The sequence below is a fragment of the Bos javanicus genome, chromosome 7, assembly GCF_032452875.1.
Source record: "Bos javanicus breed banteng chromosome 7, ARS-OSU_banteng_1.0, whole genome shotgun sequence".
In the NCBI taxonomy this organism is placed as follows: Eukaryota; Metazoa; Chordata; class Mammalia; order Artiodactyla; family Bovidae; genus Bos; species Bos javanicus.
Window position 1 is genome coordinate 79,065,974 of NC_083874.1, and position 20,232 is coordinate 79,086,205.

The 20,232-nt window shown below is 39.2% G+C and overlaps 1 long non-coding RNA gene across 1 annotated transcript; it reads right to left on the reverse strand.

Annotated features, from left to right (window-relative positions):
• Positions 1 to 7,773: 7,773 nt before the first annotated feature.
• Positions 7,774 to 19,781, reverse strand: LOC133251614 (uncharacterized). Its single transcript, XR_009737706.1, has 3 exons — positions 19,597 to 19,781; positions 18,402 to 18,445; positions 7,774 to 7,918 (listed from the first exon to the last, which is right to left on the reverse strand). It is a non-coding gene; the product is annotated as an uncharacterized LOC133251614 (long non-coding RNA).
• Positions 19,782 to 20,232: the final 451 nt, after the last annotated feature.

Below are 20,232 nucleotides of genomic sequence, written 5' to 3' on the forward strand. Positions count from 1 at the left end.
GTTTAGTATGTTAGCAGCTTTCAAATATGTAATACAGTAGTGTTCATGATGTTAGATCCTTAGAACTTACTCATCTTGTAACTGGAAGACTGTAGTCTTTGACCAACCTTTCCCTGTTTCTGTCATCCCTAGCCCCTGCTGAGCACTGTTCTATTCTCTGTTTCTATGAGGTCAGCTTTTTTACACTCCACATATAAGTGATATCATGTAGTATTTGTCTTTAAGTCTAACTTACTTTGCTTAGCATAATACCCTCAAGGTCCACTCATTGTCACAAATGGCTGGGTGTCCTTCTTTCTCATGGGTGAATAATATTCCAACACGTATGTATGTGTGTAAGTATATACACTACATATGTATACATTCAAAAGAAGGTCAGTATGTCATGTAAATATGTGTACAAAGCCTAGCACAACATTCAATAAAATAGGCTCTCCATAAATATTTGTTCAATTTAATTTAATTGATGTTTATTTTTAAAATGTAATGCAACCTGAAATGCATTGCTCAGTTTGGAATGTAACTTTATGAATCCATGAAAAATTTAACTTCTGAAGTTTTCAAATTGATAGTGACTTTCTCTCATGTCTTCTAAGTGCAATAGTATGCTTAGTAACATCTCTAAAACAGTTTGCATGTGCCCAATAATATGAATTTCCATAAAATAATGTCCATGACAAGACTTATGGTACCTTGTGATGCATATAGGGAATTTCTAAGGTATATCAAAGAAAGCTGTTGAAACCATTTATCTTGGATTTGGGCTTGAACCATGAGCTAAAACTCAGACTCAGCCAAAACCCAGTTTGGAACTTGAACTCACAAGGCCAGGACTTCAGCTCAGCCAACACCTGCTTGGGGTTTGAACCCATGTGGCCAGGACTTGAACCTAGCCAAAACCCTGTGTGGGACTCTAACCCATGTGGCTGGGACTTGAACCCAGCCAAAACCTCTAGTCTTTCAACTGAAATCACAGATCTGGTTTCAGGACTTAAGGAAGCTTAGTTTTTTGATGTCTCATTGCAGAAAGAAGTCAGTGAGAGACAAGGTGATAGGTAAGAAGTGGATTTATTCAGAGAGAAACACACTTCACAGAGTGTGGGCCGTCACAGAGGGCAAGTTTGACCTCAAATATGGTATGTATGGTTAGCTTTTATGGGCTGGGTAATTTTATAGGCTAATAAATGAAAGGATTATTCCATTTTGGGGAAGGGATGAAGATTTCCAGGAATTGGACCACCGCCCACTTTTTGGTCTTGATAGTCAGCCTTGAAACTGCCATGGCATCTCTGTGTGTGCCATTCAGCTTGCTGATGTGTTACTGTGAGTGTATACTGAGGATCAAGGTCCAGTTGAAGTCAACTCTTCTGCCATCTTGGGCCTGTTTGATTCTAATCAGTTTATGTTGTGTCCTTGGGCTGTGTCTTTCTTTCAAAGTTTGTGCCCTGCTCCCTTCCCTCCTGTTTCACTGTTACTAATTTATAGAGCTTACCTTGCGTGTGCTAAGTCGCTCTCATTGTGTCTGACTCTTTGCGACCCCATGGATTGTAACCTGCCAGGCTGCTCTGTCCATGGGATTCTCCAGGCAAGAATACTAGAGTGGGGTCATGCCCTTCTCCAGGGGCTCTTCCCAACCCAGGGATGGAACCCAGGTCTTCCACATTGCAGGCAGAGTCTTTCTATTCTGAGCCACCAGAGCTCACCATACTCCTCTGAAAATGCCATTGCTCCTGGAAGGACCCTTTATAGGAAAGGGGAAGCAGATATAGAGGATCAGTGTTTTATGTTTAACATTATAAATATTTCTTAATAATCATTTTCCCAAACTGTAGTTATAGAAAAAAAGTCACTATCTGTTAAAAGAGATAAAAAAGAGAAGGAAAGAGAGCAAAAAGGTTGACAATTTAGTTTGTTTTGTTGTGGTGGTGGTTTTTCTTTTGGACTGGGAAACTCCACCTGTGGTTATATCTACATCACTTAAATTGTAATCACAAGTTTCAATTTATTGTCTCATATATATATATATATATATATATATATATATATATATATAAACCCCCAGTCTCATTATGTTTCCAAGTACAAATATACGTTATTGCTTTTATTCATCTCTTATTTTAAGATGAAATGGATTACAGGTAAAGTGCCCTGTGGGACAGAATTAAAAAGAGAAAGAGAGAGAAATGGAGCTGGGGAGCTAGGTGAGATTCTGTTTGAACATGGCATTAACTTCTTCCTCACTGCCATCCCTTATTTCTTCTTCATTGTGTTCCATATCATGTATTCCATAGATATGTATTGAACATCTTCTATGGATGAAACACTGTGATGAGAGATTAGCATAAATTCCAAGATAAATAAGAATAGTCTACATCCTAAACTAATATACAATCTAGTGAAAGTAAAGTCGCTCAGTTGTGTCCGACTCTTTGTGACCCCATGGACTGTAGCCTACCAGGCTCCTCTGTCCATGGGATTTTCCAGGCAATAGTACTGGAGTGGATTGCAATTTCCTTCTCCAGGGGATCTTCCCGACCCAGGGATCGAACTCCAGTCTCCCGCATGGTAGACACACACTTTACCGTCTGAGCCACCAGGGAAGTATACAATCTAGTAGAGAAGAGATAAAACGTACTCAAAGATAATGTTGACTGTTGTCCAAGTTGGAGAGATAAAAGATTGTGGGAATTCAGAACAAAAAGAGATTGTCTTTGATATTTGAAGAGGTCCAGAGGCTAAGAAGAAAATTCAGTTAGAAAGTAAAATGTGAGCTGGCTTGAGGAAAGAATAGAATTCAGCTACTGCCAAAGTCAGATGGAGCTCCTTGGAAGAGTGGCACAGTGGTTCTTCCTACTTTCTCCCACTCTAGAGTAAAAATAGCTTCCTTCCAACCACCTTCAGGCGCTGAAGACCTTAATTCTTCTTTCCTACCAGGTCCTACAGTAGATATGGAATTTTCATGCCTTTGTCATAGAGGACTTGCCATAAAGACAATCATAAAGACTATAGGTGAACTAGGTTAGAGTCAGAGAAGAATTTACTTTTCTTTATTGACCCTCTGTTTCATCCTCTATGAAGAAGAGAAATGAGCTTGAACTGGGATCACAAGTACCAGCTCCAATCCATTGGTTGTGACTGGCTGGTATGCCTTGCAGGCTGTATTATGAGCACTAGCAGGCCAAGCCTGAACAAAACAGAAAGAATTTAGTGATCAATTATGTCCGCTATTGGCATAGTATTAAGGAATGATGATACATTTTCTACATCTTTCCAGCCACTTCCCTGGTGGCTCAGATGGTAAAGAATCCACCTGCAGTGCAGGAGATCTGGATTTGATCCCTGGGTTGGGAAGATCCCCTGGAGAAGGGAACAGCTACCCACTCCAGTATTCTGGCCTGGAGAATTCCATGGGCTGAATAGTCTATGGGGGTCACAAAGAGTCAGACATGACTGGGCAACTTTCACTTCACTCACTTCACTTCCAGCCACAGATTTAATCAATTCAACTAAGTAGATATTTCACATTGAGGTGTTGCTAAATACCAAGCAATGTCTTTATTCCCAAATTTCTCCATGAAGAATAGGATTTGAGGTAGAATTTCTCAGTCTGTAGAAGCACTCTTAGGAAGTCATGATCAGCCTTTATAAGCAATACACCTGAATTTTATTTTTTTTAATTTTTAAAATTGATTTTATTTATTTATTTGGCTGTGTCAGGTCTTAGTTGCAGCACAAGGGATCCTCAGGATGTGGGACTTTTTCTTTTTATAGTTGTCGCTTTCAAGCTCTTATTTGTGTCATGTGGGATCTAGTTCCCTGACCAGGGATCAAACCTGAGCCCCAGAATTGGAAGCACAGACTCTTAGCCCCTGGACCACAAACTGAAGTTCCCAAACCTGGATTTTAAAGCAAAACTGAAATAGTGAGCATTTGAGTCATGTGATGTTCTGTTTCAGAGGGAGTTTAAGCAGACAGGCAACCTCAGAACTGCCTAGGAAGTGGACTGGGAAGTTCTAGATTTGAAAATAGTTGAATATCAGTTGTATTTGATTATATAAGCTCAAAAGATATCTTGAAGATATCAGAAGACATCTTGCTGACTAGATTACCTAGGTAATACAAGGAATGAGACATAAAATTTTACAGGAAGGACTTGAGAATGCCCATAATTGTGTGTTGAAATGGTTGGCTATATCCCATAAGAGATTTCTGATATAAATTGAGATATATTGGTTAGTTGCTAAAATAACTTGGCACAGCCCACATAGCTATTCTGGCAACTCCAAATCTTGGTTTTTAAATTATGAGTTTCATCAACATTGTTTGAAAATAGTTCATTTAAGTTGAATATCCTCACACTGGATGCTGAGGCACAAGATGGTGCTTAATAAGCTTAATTTTTATTTTATACAGATAACAATTTCTACTCTTCCAGGGACTCCTTGGAATCACTGGCTCTAATGGGTTTATAGCATGAGTGCTATCAGTTCCCCAAAATAAGCAGAAAGGAAAAGCACCTTTTGTATCTGTTTGCTTTGCTTTTACTGGTGTTTCTTTGGCAGTATATTTAGCCTCCCAACTACACCTCTTAGGTTTAGAAGAGGGCTGAGATTTATTACAAAATTATTTTAAAAACATAGTTTATCCTTTGCCCTCCAGTGACACAAATGTCAGAATTACCTATGGAGCTCCAGGAAAAGCAATTCAATTCTTCCTGTGTCTGAGCCTTTGTGGTGTCTATTTTTATGAAGTAGCTTTCTTGTGTCTTTTTCCCCCTTTTACGATTTTTAAATGGATACGTTGTGGCATTGTATCTTACACTGAAGCAAGGATGATAAGGGCCATCGCAGAGCACTACTACTTGTCAGCGACCTTAAATTATAATTGATTAGTACACGAATAAAGAAGTGATAGAGGATTGGATTTTGAAAGAAAATAGGGCTAGGTGTAACTGGTTTGAAGATATTATTTTATTGTGGAAGAGTTGAAACACAAAGGTTTCCCCAAAGTCTCATTTTTCATAGACATGAGATAAAATCTGTAACTCTCATTCCACTGGGGTTGAAGCCATTTGTTGGCTTTAATTTAATTGGCTACAAAGCAAGGAATAATGGTTTACTTTGAGCTCTCTTTTATCTTCCTTAGTAACATGTCAGTTACATGACCTATGGACGCTGTAAGTATGCCCACATTTCTTAGGGCACTAAAATAGGTTTTACTTGGAGATGTTCTGGGGCAATAAAATGTAGACTATCATTTTAATAATAGAGTAAAACTCAGTGAAAGGAAAATAAACAACAAATATAGGCTGAAATGAGTGGTGAGTAAAGCCTGCTTTCTAGAAGTGACAATGCTCAGAGATAGAGAAGTGCCTTCTGAGGCTGTTTGATAGGAAATACTGTTAACTGTGTAGATTCTCTGTGAAACCTTATTATACCTGTGCTGCTAAATGTGTGCTTTGGCAGGTTGTGCTCTATCTTTGATATCACATCATTCTCAAAATCCACCGGCACAGCCACTTAAGTGCAGTGAGCAGGAGTGGAAGAACTAAACACACATTTTTCATCTGCCCTAATGAAGTACATTTATTCTTAACCGGACAATAGTCAGTCATGTTCTGTGATTCCTCCAGATCCATTCAGCTTTCCTGTTTCTCAAAATATCTCACCCTAGACATGCAGGAGCCACTTCTATGAGAGCAGAAGCAGTTTAGCCTTCGCTGACATCCTATTGTTAGCTCGGCTCTTGAGTTGGCCGACAGTCATCATCCTGCTGACTAAGGCTTTGCTCTCCTGGGTCTCACTGTGGTCAAATCAATGCCTTCATTCTCTGGGAAGGAAGAACGATAAGGCATCTAAGCGTTTTCTGCTCTTGAGTCAACAGTTGTCTTAGCTCTTTCTTTAAGCACATGGATTACCTGTGCTTTCGGCTGCAGTGCCACCTCTTCTGGATTATGTCACTAGGAAGCTTACAGACTGACACCTTCCTGCTCTTTTCAACTCAGTGGCCCTGTGACCTTGCGTAGGATGATTCCGCTGATTGAATCTCAATATTCCCATGTGTTCATTCCAAAAGCTATCATTCACTAGAGATTTAAGTTTACTAGATATTATTCAAAGTCCTGAAGATACAAACACAGCATCCTTATGCTACGCTCAAGGAAGCAACCATCTTATAGAGAAGAAGAGAAAGTGAATGGTCAATTAGGATCCCAGCCCCATCAACCTCCTAGAGGAATTGTTAGGCAAATGAGATGGTAAACAGGTCAGGGCTTCTTTTTTCCCCAATTTTATTGAGACATAATTGATACACGTCACTTTGTAAGTTCAGAGTATACAGCATTATGGTTTGATTTACATGTATTATGAAATATTACCACAGTAGGTTTGGTTATAATCTATCATTTCATATAGATAAAACCAAAAGAAAAGAAAAAGGGGCCTCCCTGGTGGTCCAGTGGTTAAGACTCTGTGCTTCCAATGAAGGGGGCACTGGTTCAATCCCTGGTCAGGGAACTAAGATCCCATATGCCATGCAGTGCAGCCCAAAAATAAAATTAAAAAAGAAAAGAAAATCCCCACGTAAGAACTCTTAACACCTACTCTCTTAACAACTTTCCGATACATCCTACAGCAGTGTCAGCTTTGGCTGTGCTTCTCAAGCCCTCTCCTGCCGTGTGAATTTCAAGAAGTGGCTATGGCAGTAATTCTGCCCAGGAATCATGTTCCCATCAGAGAAACACATAACAATGCCTTAAGGGTTTGAAATTTGGTTAGAAATACCAGGGTTCCTATTTAAAATATATATATATATATATATAAAGGCTGCTGCTGCTGCAAAGTCGCTTCAGTCGTGTCTGACTCTGTGCGACCCCATAGACGGCGGCCCACCAGGCTCCCCCGTCCCTGGGATTCTCCAGGCAAGAACACTGGAGTGGGTTGCCGTTTCCTTCTCCAGTGCATGAAAGTGAAAAGTGAAAGTGAAGTCGCTCAGTCGTGTCCGACTCTTAGCGACCCCGTGGACTGCAGCCCTCCAGGCTCCTCCGTCCATGGGATTTTCCAGGCAAGAGTACTGGAGTGGGGTGCCATTGCCTTCTCCGATATAAAGGCAATAGTCCTTAAATAGGAATTGGCAAGTAATTGTTGGAAAATAAATGCTAGAGATATCCAGAGGAATGAAAGGTCCCATTGGAAGTTTGGGGAAGGCTTTTTAGAGGAGGTACGAGACCTGAATGACTGACAGATAGAACTTATGCAAATAACAAGCCAGGGAGAGTGCAATCCCTCCAGAAGGGACGAGATGTGTGGAGCTGGGAATGGAACAATTCTTATGAGATGGTAAGGAAGACTCTCTGATCCAGTAAGTCCTTGAAGGTAAATATAGAAAGTGAGAGTTATAAAGTCATTTTAGTTCTTGTTCACAGGGTACATTGTTCCTTTTTAATCTGATAGATAACAGGTCGTTGGCAAAGTGCATTTAAATCATGAAACATAAAACAACAGTCATATTCATTCTAGACTGCATTAACATAAACAGAGTTGGCAAAGTTATAATTTTTTGACTGTCTACAAGATGTAGACAAGTAAAGTATATGTGTAAGTCTCTTAATGCAAATAATGGGAAAGTATCATCATTTATGTTACAGCCAGTCTTATAGGTTAAGTACAGGATTGCTTTATTCAAAGATTTTATATGATATTTAAATCAAGACACATAGTTTAGGAACCATTTGTAGACTGCTTTTTTATGTAGTCTTAATGTTATTTTCTCAGAATTCTGTATCATGCATGGATATTTTGCTCTCTTATTCATGCAAACAAATCTTGATGGAATATTTCCAGTGCCTGTAGAGCCAGCCTCCATGTCGAGTGCTGGGAATACCAAGGAAGAAGTCTCCAGAGCCTTGCTTTCAAGGAGCCTAAAATCCGTTGAAAAAGCATAGGACAATTTTTAGTTTACTCTATAAATATGTGGGACGAGTTTATTTCTAGTTTTCTTGTTAATTATGTTTTTTGGCCAAAGGAAATTCCATTCACATGAAAGTTCTGTCCTTTTGATGAACTTTCTAGTAATCCTTGTTTTGAAGTAACTATAATATTGGAGCTTCCCAGGTGGCACAGTGGTAAAGGATCCGCCTGCCAATGCAGGAGGTACAAGAGCTGAAGATTCAAGCCGTGGGTCAGGAAGATCCCCTGGAGGAGGAAATGGCAGCCTCCTCTAGGATCATTGCCTGGAAAATTCTGTGGACGGGGAGCCTGGTGGACTATGGTCTGTGGTGTCGCAAAGAGACAGACATTACTGAGCAACAGAGCACACAGACAACTCAAATATTAGCTGAAGGGCACAATTTTTTTTCCCCAGAAATTTCTGTTAATAAAGATTGTATATGAATACCAGAAAATGTATCAACATGCTAATATTAATAACTAAACTAGTGATATAAATTATACATAACCATCTCTAAAAGTAGGGAAAATGTAAAGGGAAAATACGAGAAAATCCAGATATGATTTAGGTTTGTGAAAAACAAGCTAGACAAAATCATAGTTATTAATGAAAGATATCACCTAAATATATAGTGTTTATTCCCCAACCTTTTAAGAGGTTGAAGATACAAAGCCTAGATCTGCTCTTTTGAAATTCCATCAGACACCTGAAACTCCAAGTGTGTTTTCACTCAGCTTTCTTCCTAGACATTTTAGTGAAAAACAAAAGGGAAAAAAGTTAGGTTTCACAAAAGATCTCTAAATAGAAACCTAATTAGAGAAATTGATCATTATTCTTGGATTCCATAATCATGAGTCTTTTCCCGTCTCCAGAGGCACCTTTGCATCTAGAATTGTGACTTCTGCTTGCGGTCTTGACTTAATGTAGTGATTAAGATACTTTCTTTGTGTATTTGCACAAATACAAAGACATAGATGTCCTTTCAAATTATACCCACCTTCTCCTTAGTTTAATGCTATATTAAATTACATTGTAATGCTAAGGTCTTTTACTGTAATGATTTTTCATGTCCCATTTACTTGTTGATTATTAATGAATGCTTCCCGAATTGCATTCTTACTATCTTGTCTTTAAAACTACTTTCTGAGCATCATATTCAAGAGGCCAGTCAGAGTTCTATGCTTGCAGCTTCATTAAAATTCTGTCCCACACATCATCTGACTCACACTTTATAATCTATCAGAACACCTGTTTTCTTTACAATGGCCACGAGGCAGCTCAAAACACTGTGGTATTTAGCATTTAATAATGAGCACAAGATACGTATTTTTGACACTTTAAATTTTCTTTAGAAAAGTGCATGGGAAAAAACCAAGTTTGAATGAATTATCTACACTTTTGCAATTTCATAACGTGAATTTTAACCAACTTTTAAAAAAATGTGCATCAGAAAGTGCCTTCTCTCTCTGTGAGTGAGCATTCCATTGGCTAACTAGGAAAGAACATAGAGGGAAATAACTTTAAAATGTCACTGCAGAAACTAGTAGTGATATAGAAAGTATTTTAAGAAGAGTCTGTGCGTTATTACTTTCCCTATTTACATACCAGTCTCACAGACACTTCATTGTGATTCTTACTCTTGAGAAGAAGCTGAGATGTTTAATGTCACTGTTAATGTCTATATATGGTTATAATTTTGTGATTTAAGTAAGGGATGGGGTATGTCTGTGTATGTGTGTATATCTTTCTATATGTATACAAACACATAAATGTATATCACTTGTGTGTGTGTGTATATGTAACATATATATAATATATATATAGTTGATGTTATTTAGTTGGTAATTCATGTCAAACTGTTTTGCGACCCCATGAATGTAGCTGGCCAGGCTCCTCAGTCCATGGGGTTTTCCAGGCAGGAATACTGGAGTGGGTTGCCATGCCATCTTCCAGGGGATCTTCCTGACCCAGGGATCAGACTTGCATCTCTTATGTCTCCTGCATTGGCAGGCAGATTCTTTACCACTGAGTCTCCAGAGGAGCCCCATATATACACACACACACACACACACACACATATACATTTGTATATGTATGTGTGTATGTATATACATATATGTGTGTGTATACACAAAAGGAAAAAATATGTAAAATAATATATACATATATTCTTCTATGTTGAGGCATTTAGAAATTGATTGTTAAACAGTCCTCAGTATAACTGTACCTATTGGAAATACTTCAAGGAAGGGGTTGGTAGGAAGATGATGGATGGTCTCAGAAGGGTGAAAGTCTGTCACTATATTATGTAAATGAAGAGATGTCTCCTGGTGCTTATGAACTGCTATAGTTTTAAGCACTAATAGAGGACATACTGCAAGTTGATTATTGTAATCCTACAGCGTTATCTCATCAGTGAGCGGATTAAGGGAGCTCTCTCTGCTGAGGGGTCTGAATAAGCATTTTCATTTACTCCCTGCTGGGTCATTGACAAATGGAGGTTTTATCTGGGAACATTTCACAGCATATACAATAAACAAACCTATAGCTTGCCTGGCTCAAGTTCTTTACCAGATCTGTGCTATTTTAGAAAGCAGGATGCCATCCTGCCTAGCATAGCAGTCAACTGCTGTCCTGTACCCCGGAGAGAGTATTCCATGCAGGTGGTAGTGGAGGGCAGAAGGGTTAGAGAGAGAGAGAGAGCTGGGTCTGTCCTATGAAAAAACATCTACTAGTTTAAATTCATTTCTCCTCTTTCTCTTTCCCTTGGTTCAAATGCAGACATTCAGTATTCACTTTCTAATGTCCCTCCTAGAGGTTCCAATAAAGCTAATATCCAAAACTTAAGGTTTTCCTCTGTGTGTGTGCTTAGTCACTCAGTCCTGTCTGACCCTATGGGCTATGGCCTGCCAGGCTTCTCTGTCCATGGGGCCCTCCAGACAAGATTACTGGAGTGGGTAACCAATTCCTTTTCCAGGGAATCTTCCTGACTCAGGGATTGAACCCAGATCTCCTACATTGCAGGCAGATTCTTTACCATCTGAGTCAGCAGGGAAGCTCCCTTGACCAAAATCAAACCTGCCTTTTATATTACCTCCCTCAGGAATCCAAGAAATCACTAACCATTCAATCTGAGGGTGACTGGAGGAAATATATTAATAATTAAAAATAGATTAATGTATTAATATTTGGTTGAATCTATGAAATTATCATTTTGTAGGACAAAAAATTGAATGTTGGTCATTTCCTATAGCTCAGTTTGAAATTTCCAGAGTATGAGTATAGGTTAATTGGGGTAAATAACATCTGAAGACCATGCGAATGTTCATCATATAGTCTCCAGAACACAGCATATATGTGCCAACAGTGGTCATATATTCTGTCATTTACCCCTCTAATAATCTGATTACCAGCATGAAAATTAAGACTACGTAAGCAACCCAGGGTCTCCTAGTGGCGTTTGAAGGAGCAGATCAGACCTGGACTAAACTTTATGACTTTAAAGCCCACGTTTGTTTGTTTGTTTTTGGCCATAGCACACAGCATGTGGGATCTTAGTTCCCAGACCAGGGATGGAACCCTCGGTGCCTGCTTTGGAAGGCAGAGTCTTAAACACTGGACCACCAGGGAGGACACCCAATTTTAATTTTTTTTTTTAATTTTGTCTCCAGAAGAATCCAAGTGATTGAATTTGAGCCTGATTCAAGTGTGGCCAGTGGTAGAAACCTCTTGGCAGATGGGGAAAGAAAGGAGTCTTAGGTCTTGAGAATTATGCATGTAGGCAGTAACCAGGCTGTCTGTGTTTAGGTTCAGCGATGGGAAGATAAATCATATAACTATGACCATGAAGGCTTACTTCTTGTAAGGTTTATGCCGCAGCACTTCTGGAGAGAATGTGGAGAGAACAAAGCTTTTCGTTACCGCCCTTTCTTCTGTCGGTGCAAGGGTCAAATCCATAATGCTTTCCCGTCCACTATAGGCCACTCTGTGGCCTTCCTATCCTGCTTGGATAGGAAATAGTCATGCATTTAATTTTATTTTGTCCCTGTGGTTCTCTCAGGGCTTCTTTCTATGTTAATACTATCTCCTTATCCAGATTAGAACCTCTTCCAAGACAGAAGCTCTGTCTTATTTTTTTCCCAAATTTATGCTTAATTGAAGGAAAATTGCTTCACAATATTGTGCTGGCCTCTGCCATACATCAGTATGAATCAGCCACAGGTATACATGTCATAGTTTTATTTCACATTTTCTACAGAGTTTGTCCCAGTGTTGGACATACGTCAATAACAGGTCACTGCTTGATCAGTTGAAGTCTTTGATTCTAAGTTTTACTCCCAGATCTACCATTGATCCCTTTATAGTACAGGAATACCAAGGGTAACATTAACATCAGAAATTCTTTCTAAAATATTGAATCATTCAATCAGAAATATCATTGTCTATGCCAAAACAATACATTTTCTTGAATAAGGATTCTCGGTGTGTAATATGTATTTTTTACATGTTGGAGCCAATGGCCCAACAGCTAAAATTGTTATATGATTTTCAAAATAAGGGGAAAGTTGAATATGTCCAAAGTTCACTGTTTGGTTTCATATAGCTCTAAGTGAAAGTGGAATTATAGTTCACTAAGGGAAGACGGTAAAGAATCAAAAATATGTAACGAATTCTTCTAGGTGTCAAAATTGTTTGAATTTATTATTTCTTAGAAATGGGTTAAACATATAATTCATAATCAAAAGGTGCTTCTTTTTAAAAATACATACATCTATATATACATAATTTGTTAGATTTGGATAAGAACTTCAAGAAACATGTCAAGTTAAATTTTCAGTTACTGTTAGTTTTAACTTTAATATGATATTTGCAAGGTGCATCATTTAGGATGTGGTAAAGGAGTACTGTTAGACACCTAAAAGAACACAGAAAACGTTCTGAAACAAAAGAATCATGTTAAAGAGTGTTGAAAATTAGAGCCTTGAGTCACCATTAGTGACCATAGACTAAATGGAGCCTAAACATTTAATTGAAATTAAAATTCAAGTTAATGATACCAGATATTTAATCAACCAATGCCTTGAAATGCCCAGAAAGAAGCAGTTGGGCAAGTGAACATTTGAGCTTTAAAGTATTTTGGTAATCTCTGTAACCAGTATGTCTCTGTGTTAGATTTGGTCTTATTGTGTGATGCATATCAAGATGCATTCTCTTCAGAAGCCCATATAACATCAAGCAAAGTGGTTATGAAACAGCAGGATCTCTGCAGGAAGCAAAGAGATATCTCAAATAGCACATAATCAAGCCTGTAAAATGGTGTAACATCATCAGATGAATGGTTAGGTTTATATAATGTTTTTAGTTAATCTCTTGCTTGCCAGAAACAGACTCATTCATATTCCTTCCATAAGGAGTGGGAAGGTGGGCTTTTGTATGAGGGTAATAATATGGAAAGTTGGCCCATTATATCTCTAGAAGATGAAAAATGACTGCTATCCTGGATATTGGTAGACTTTTATAGCCAGAATGTTCTAGGTACAAAAAGGTGCCAAAAACCTCTGCAGGTTAGATTTCATGACTCACCACTTCAGTGCTCTGTCCATGGTGTTTGTGGCTTGGCTTCTGTATGTGTATTCTTCTCTCTACTCTTTGCTATCATCTACTTGTTTTGTTTTTCCTACATTATGGCATTGCTTACTCACTGCTCCTGCTTCTCCATAGCTCTGACTCCACAGGGTCTATTATGGCCTGCCTGACTTATCTCCCAAATTCAACTTTCACCTTCAGCTCTAATTCTTAGTTATTTAATTCTTTCTTAATATTAACTCAAATTTCTAAGATAATGGCTCCATTCAAGTTTTTTATTTACTTGTTTTATTTTTGGTGCCAGATTATGTTTGCCACAATGGCATAAAAGTCTGGGCTTGTTTCTAATTAATTAGTTAAGATTTGGTGAGATGGAGGTGATAGGAAGGTCAAATGGCCAAAGTCACTTGGAACTGACCATTCTGGCAGGGCTACTGTGTGGTTACCATTGAACAGGGTGATATAAGCCATCACGTGTCATGATTGACAGGTGTCAGAAATAAACAACATCCAGGCTGTTCATCAGATCAGATCAGATCAGTCACTCATTCATGTCCGACTCTTTGCGACCCCATGAATTGCAGCACGCCAGGCCTCCCTGTCCATCACCAACTCCCAGAGTTCACTGAGACTCACGTCCATCGAGTCAATGATGCCATCCAGCCATCTCATCCTCTGTCGTCCCCTTCTCCTCCTGCCCCCAATCCCTCCCAGCATCAGAATCTTTTCCAATGAGTCAACTCTTCGCATGAGGTGGCCAAAGTACTGGAGTTTCAGCTTTAGCATCATTCCTTCCAAAGAAATCCCAGGGCTGATCTCCTTCAGAATGGACTGGTTGGATCTCCTTGCAGTCCAAGGGACTCTCAAGAGTCTTCTCCAACACCACAGATACAGCCAGAGACAAAGGTTTTCAGGATGAACTTTTAGTATCTCAGATTAATTCAGTTCAGTCCAGTCGCTTGGTTGTGTCCAACTCTTTGTGACCCCATGGACTGCAGCACACCAGGCTTCCCTGTCCATTACTAACTCCCAGAGCTTGCTCAAACTCATGTCCATTGAGTTGGTGATGCCAACCAACCATCTCATCCTCTGTCATACCCTTCTCCAGCCTTCAGTCTTTCCCATTCAGGACTTTAATTGGATTAAGCCAAATCCATTCGTGAGTCAATAAAAAGCAAGTATATCACTACTTAAATATTTGAGGTTTATTCCCTTGAGAAAGAGCCAGTTGGTTTTATTTCTATTACCTTTGCTTACTAGAAGAGAGATCTATAAATGAAGCTCCTGTTTTGAATGCCCGCTGGCTTTAATAAGCAGGTTTGGCATGGCTAGGATAGACATGGTAAAAGCCAATGAATTAATCCAGGAATTCTGCAGAAGCATTCATCTTGTATAGTTTATATTGGGCATTAATGAGTCAAGCTTATTGTTGTCTATGGTGGGGTTTTGGCATAGCCAAATATTGACATGGCATTTTAATATGCTTTCTGACTGTTTGTAAAAATCCTTATTATTTCATGAATTAGTTCCAGCAATGCAGACCCCATGTGTTTTTAGGGAGTTCCGGGGTCAGCATTAAAGAAAATGCCATTGTGTTGAACTGTAAAATTTATCCAGAATAGAGTCCAAATGTGACTTGGCCACCTGAGGCTTAGAAAGGTATAAAAGTTAGCTAATGCAACACTATAACCATCAGCTCTTGCTTTATTGGGGCATCTGTGATTGCTCTAAAAAAATTACTGTTAGAAAAAAATTTAATTAAAAGTTCTACTCTCTCTTTTTTCCTGTTCCAAAAAGAACATTGGTGTACAGTGTTAATTTGTACTGTCCTTTGAGTGCTGAAGCTCTTTTTGCTAACCCTCAATTTGTATAGTACAGTCATGTTTTTCAGGCTTTCTTAAGATCTTTCACATCTTGCTAATAAATTGATATATTCTCTGGCATTGCTCTCTTTCCTTTAGAAAGTTACCAATTGAGTTGTTCCTGTCCAATTTCTTTAAATATCTGTACTCTTTAGCATATTAAATACTGCTTATATCATAATGGGCGACAGAGGATGACATGGTTGGATGGCATCATTGACTCAATGGACATGAGTTTGAGCAAACTGTGGGAGACAGTGAAGGACAGGGAAGCCAGGTATGTGCTGAAGTCCATGGTTCACTAAGAGTCAAACACGGCTGAGCAGCCGAACAACAACATCATCGTGACAAGACCTTTTTTTAGTTAAACATGATGTGACTTAGATGTTCTGGATAAATTAGTTTGCTTAGAAAAAGGCCCATTTGGACATGGGCTTGAAACATTCCCTCTGAAAGACTGAGGGCATGCCTACTCTTACTCTTGAACAAAAGTGCCATTCTATTAAGCTAAATGGATCTCACAGTCAACCTTATTTCAATGGTCAAAAGCTAATAGTTAGGATTTGAAAGAGTTAGGTCATGAAAGGGGGCTGGGATGTAAAATGAGCAATGAACCATGAGTGAGAAGGTCTAAGCCGAACTCTGCCCTAATTATCTGTGTGACCTTGGGCCTCCCATTTTCTCTCTGGGTCTAGTTTTCCCATTTGTAAAATGAAGGTTATGGAACATTCAATCTCTAAGGGTCATTTGCCTACATTATGTGTTTCATACCTAAAGGGAAATACATTCATCCTGGCATTTTATAAAGTTAGAATATAAAAATATAAATCTATCTAAAAGCCATAACTTTTCTATTAAGATAACAAGTTTCCTGGCAAAGAACAAAAAATCTCAACTAGATCCATTCTAAGGGATAATGCCTGGATATGTAGAGTGCCTTGTCTGGGCTGCTACCACTATGGTCTCCTTTGTCCATTGTATCCTCCCCGTACCCAACAAAGAGCCTGTGTCCTAATAAAAATCTCCTGTACAGATGCATGGGCATCTATGTCCAAGTGGTGTTATGTTAGATTCCTAGGGCTTTCCAGGTGGCAGTAGTAGTAAAGAACTCTACATAAGAGACGGGTTCAAACCCTGTGTCAGGAAGATCCTCTTCCTGAGAGCATGGCAACACACTCCAGTATTCTTGCTTGGAGAATTCCACGGACAGAGGAGCCTGGTGGGTAACAGTCCATAGGGTTGCAAAGAGTCAGACATGACTGAAGCAACCAAGCATGCACACAGGGATGCCATAACAAAATGCCCCCAAACTAGGTGGCTTAAAACAACAGAAATGTATTCACTCAGTGTCGTAAAGGCCAAGAATCCAAAACAAAGTGTCTACAGGGCTGCGTTGTCTCTGGAGGCTCTGCTGGGGGGACAATCTGTTTCTGGCTGTCAGCACCCCTTGGCCTGCAGTCACACTGCCTACACCCCACTCCCTCTTCACATCACCTTCTCTGCGTGTCTGTCTCTCTCTGCTTCTCTCCTAAAAGGATACATGTGAGGGAATTGGGGGCCCAGCCAGATAATCCAGAATAAAGTCCTCTCCTCAAGATCACAATTAACCCCATCTATTGCAATGGCACCCCACTCCAGTACTCTTGCCTGGAAAATCCCATGGATGGAGGACCCTGGAAGGCTGCAGTCCATGGGGTCGCTAAAGTTGGAAACAACTGAGCTACTTCACTTTCACTTTTTCACTTTCACGCCTTGGAGAAGGACATGGCAACCCACTCCAGTGTTCTTGCCTGGAGAATCCCAGGGGCAGGAGAGCCTGGTGGGCTGATGTCTATGGGGTCACACAGAGTCGGACACGACTGAAGTGACTTAGCAGCAGCAGCATTGCCATATAAGGCAACATTCACTCTTACTGTATACAGTAATGTTTGCAGGTTCTGGGCATTAGGACTGGGGACCAGCACTCAGTGCACTCCAGGTGGGACAGCAGATCTCTAGTGAGCATGCGCCTTGCTGCTGTGAGAGCAACCCTGCAGTGCCCGGTGGTTGTTGCACAGAGACACAGTGTTGCCAGGATTTGCAATTTTAAAAGAAAAACTAGAAACCTGGATTTGTATCTCTGTGTCTGTGAGTGAAATCCCCTGATACTAAATAATGGCTCATTTAAAAAAAAAAAAAAAAACTACTACCTGTGCCAAATAAACCCATATATGGTCCACCTGCACTGCAAGGGCTGCCAGAATAGTTTTTCTTTGAGAGAGCATTTCATATACATATTAATTAACTCAACAAATATTGATTTAGCACCTAATAGAAAAATATTTATTTTACTTTGACCAGGGGACACCTTGCTGCTTTGAGAAAATTAACTCCCAAATTGTAGCTCTCATAGTTTCTCTTAAGAAAAGACAGAATTCACTTCATATTTCCTTTTTGGAGATGTTACCTATGACTCTGTAGACTTCATTGAGATCAACTGGGCTTCATGACCCAGGAATGAATTTAAGATTCAAATTCAAAGCTTTGAATGTGGTCTGATCTTTGAGTACCTTGGAGATAATAATGCCCCTAAATTTGCCTAATATCTCACATTTACCATGTATTCATCTTGGCTATCTTGACTATGGTTATTTATAAGTAACAGAAAAGCCATTCACATTTCATATAGCCTGTCATCCCTATTGTGTCAGATTGCTGAATTAGCCAACCTGTTAGATTATCAAGTCCTTCAATTTCCTTCATCATCAGCTGTTCAACCACATATATCTTTAATACGAAGGAGAAAGTTCCTGTAGGTGCCTAGTCTGTCCTCAGGGACTGTGAATCCTTGCCCAAGTTCATTCACCTCTGTTTTCTTACTCAGAAAATAGAGACATAGAGAGTAGATCATAAAGTTCTCAATACAAGAAAAAAAGAGTATAACTTGTGAGGTTATGGATGTTAACTAAACTTAATGCAATAATCATTTCACTATATATATATAAATCAAATCATTATATTACACACCTTAAACTTATATGATGTTGCATGTCGATGGTATCTCAACAAAACTGGAAGGAAAAAAAAGAAAATAGCAACATCAGCCTCCCTGGGTTGTTTTATGCATTAAAGGGGTCAAGGCATGTGAAGTATTTAGATGACTATCTGGCAAATAATGAACACCTAATAAGTATTAGCTATGACCATTATTTAAATCAGTGTTATCTTTGATATTGGGCTTCCTTGGTGACTCAGACTGTAATTTGTTATTACCAAATATTGGTAAATATCTTCACTTTATTATTCTATCTCCTTCCCTATGGTAGTGCTTCTCAAAATATGATATGCATTCACTTCACCTGAGGATCATGTTAAAATGCAGATTCTGATTTGATAGATCTGAATGGGACCTAATTCTGCATTTTTAACAACGTTCCAGGTAAGGCTGATGCTGCCTATCTGAAAGTCGTCCTTTGAATAGTCTGTGAGACTGCTGCACATTATAGTATTCTGAAAGCTGTTTAGAAAGTACCAATGCATAGCCCTCTCCCCACCAAGTAAATAAAAATCATTGTTGGTGGGAACCCAGACTTCTGGTATTTTTGTAACAACTCCCTGAGTGTACTAGTTCAGGCTGCTGCAACAAAATACCATAAAAGACAGAAATTTATTTCTCACAGTTTTAGAGACCGAATGTCTGAGGTCAGGGTGCCAGAATGGTTGGGTTCTGATGACAGCCTTCTAGCAGGCTGAAGACTGCTGAAATCTTGTATCCTCACATACAAGAAAAAGACTGAGCTATCTCTCTGGCTTTGTCTTATAAGGGGCACTATTCCATTCATAAGGGCTCAACCTACATACCTGATCACCTCCCAAATGTCTCACCTCCAAGTATGATCATATTAGGACTAGAGTTTCAACATACGAGTGTTGGGAGGACTGTAGTATTCAGTCCATAACACCAAGGGAATCTAATATGCAGTCAGAGTCAAGAACCACTCTCTTACAATATAAACATTTTCATACCTTCCCAAAAAGGGGAAGAAGAAATGTGAATGAAGAAAAGAGGGTAAAAAGAAATGTCAGTCCTCTCTCTTATGAATTAAATTCTCAGCCCACCTGGAAGAAACTAGCAGCATAAACAAGAATACATTTGAAATAGTGCCCATGGCAAGTCTTATAAGTATCTTATGGGAAACACAGTATTTTGGTATTTCCCAACCTGGTGCTGTTAACAAGAATCATCCCTTGTTTGTGTTTGTTAATCAGCTTGATGAGCAGTTTCTGTGTCGATCTTCCCAAACTGTGTTGGCCAGTTGCCAAATGAAGTACATAAATTACACAGTGCCCTCTCTTCAAGCTGCTCACCACCCTTCTGAATATCAGAAAGGAATTCCTTTGAATGTGCAAATCTGTACAAGTGGATTGGTTAAACTCATACTTTGTGGGGGTTGGTCTGATGTGACACTATAATGAGTCATAATATTATGACACTGTGATGACATACAAGGAGTAATATTTTGACCAATATCCAAATGTCATTTTTTAAGTCCTATGCACCTTTTATAAGGGTGTTTCCTCAAGCAGTTATTTTTAAGTCTTGAGCCTTCAAAGTACCAACCTAAGCACTCTATTCCAAGAATAAAGGAGTAACATATGGCTTAGCTCTACTGGGATCTGCTATCAGAAAGAATGCGTGAGTGTGCTGGTAATTCCTTAGCAAAAGACCAAGTAACATAAGATTTCAAGAACATGGAAATTTCCATAGGGTCAACTTCTCTGTGTAAACTATGCCTTGGATATTGCTAAAGTCCCATCAACCTAGGACCTAAAGGATCAATTCTAAATCTTGCACTTC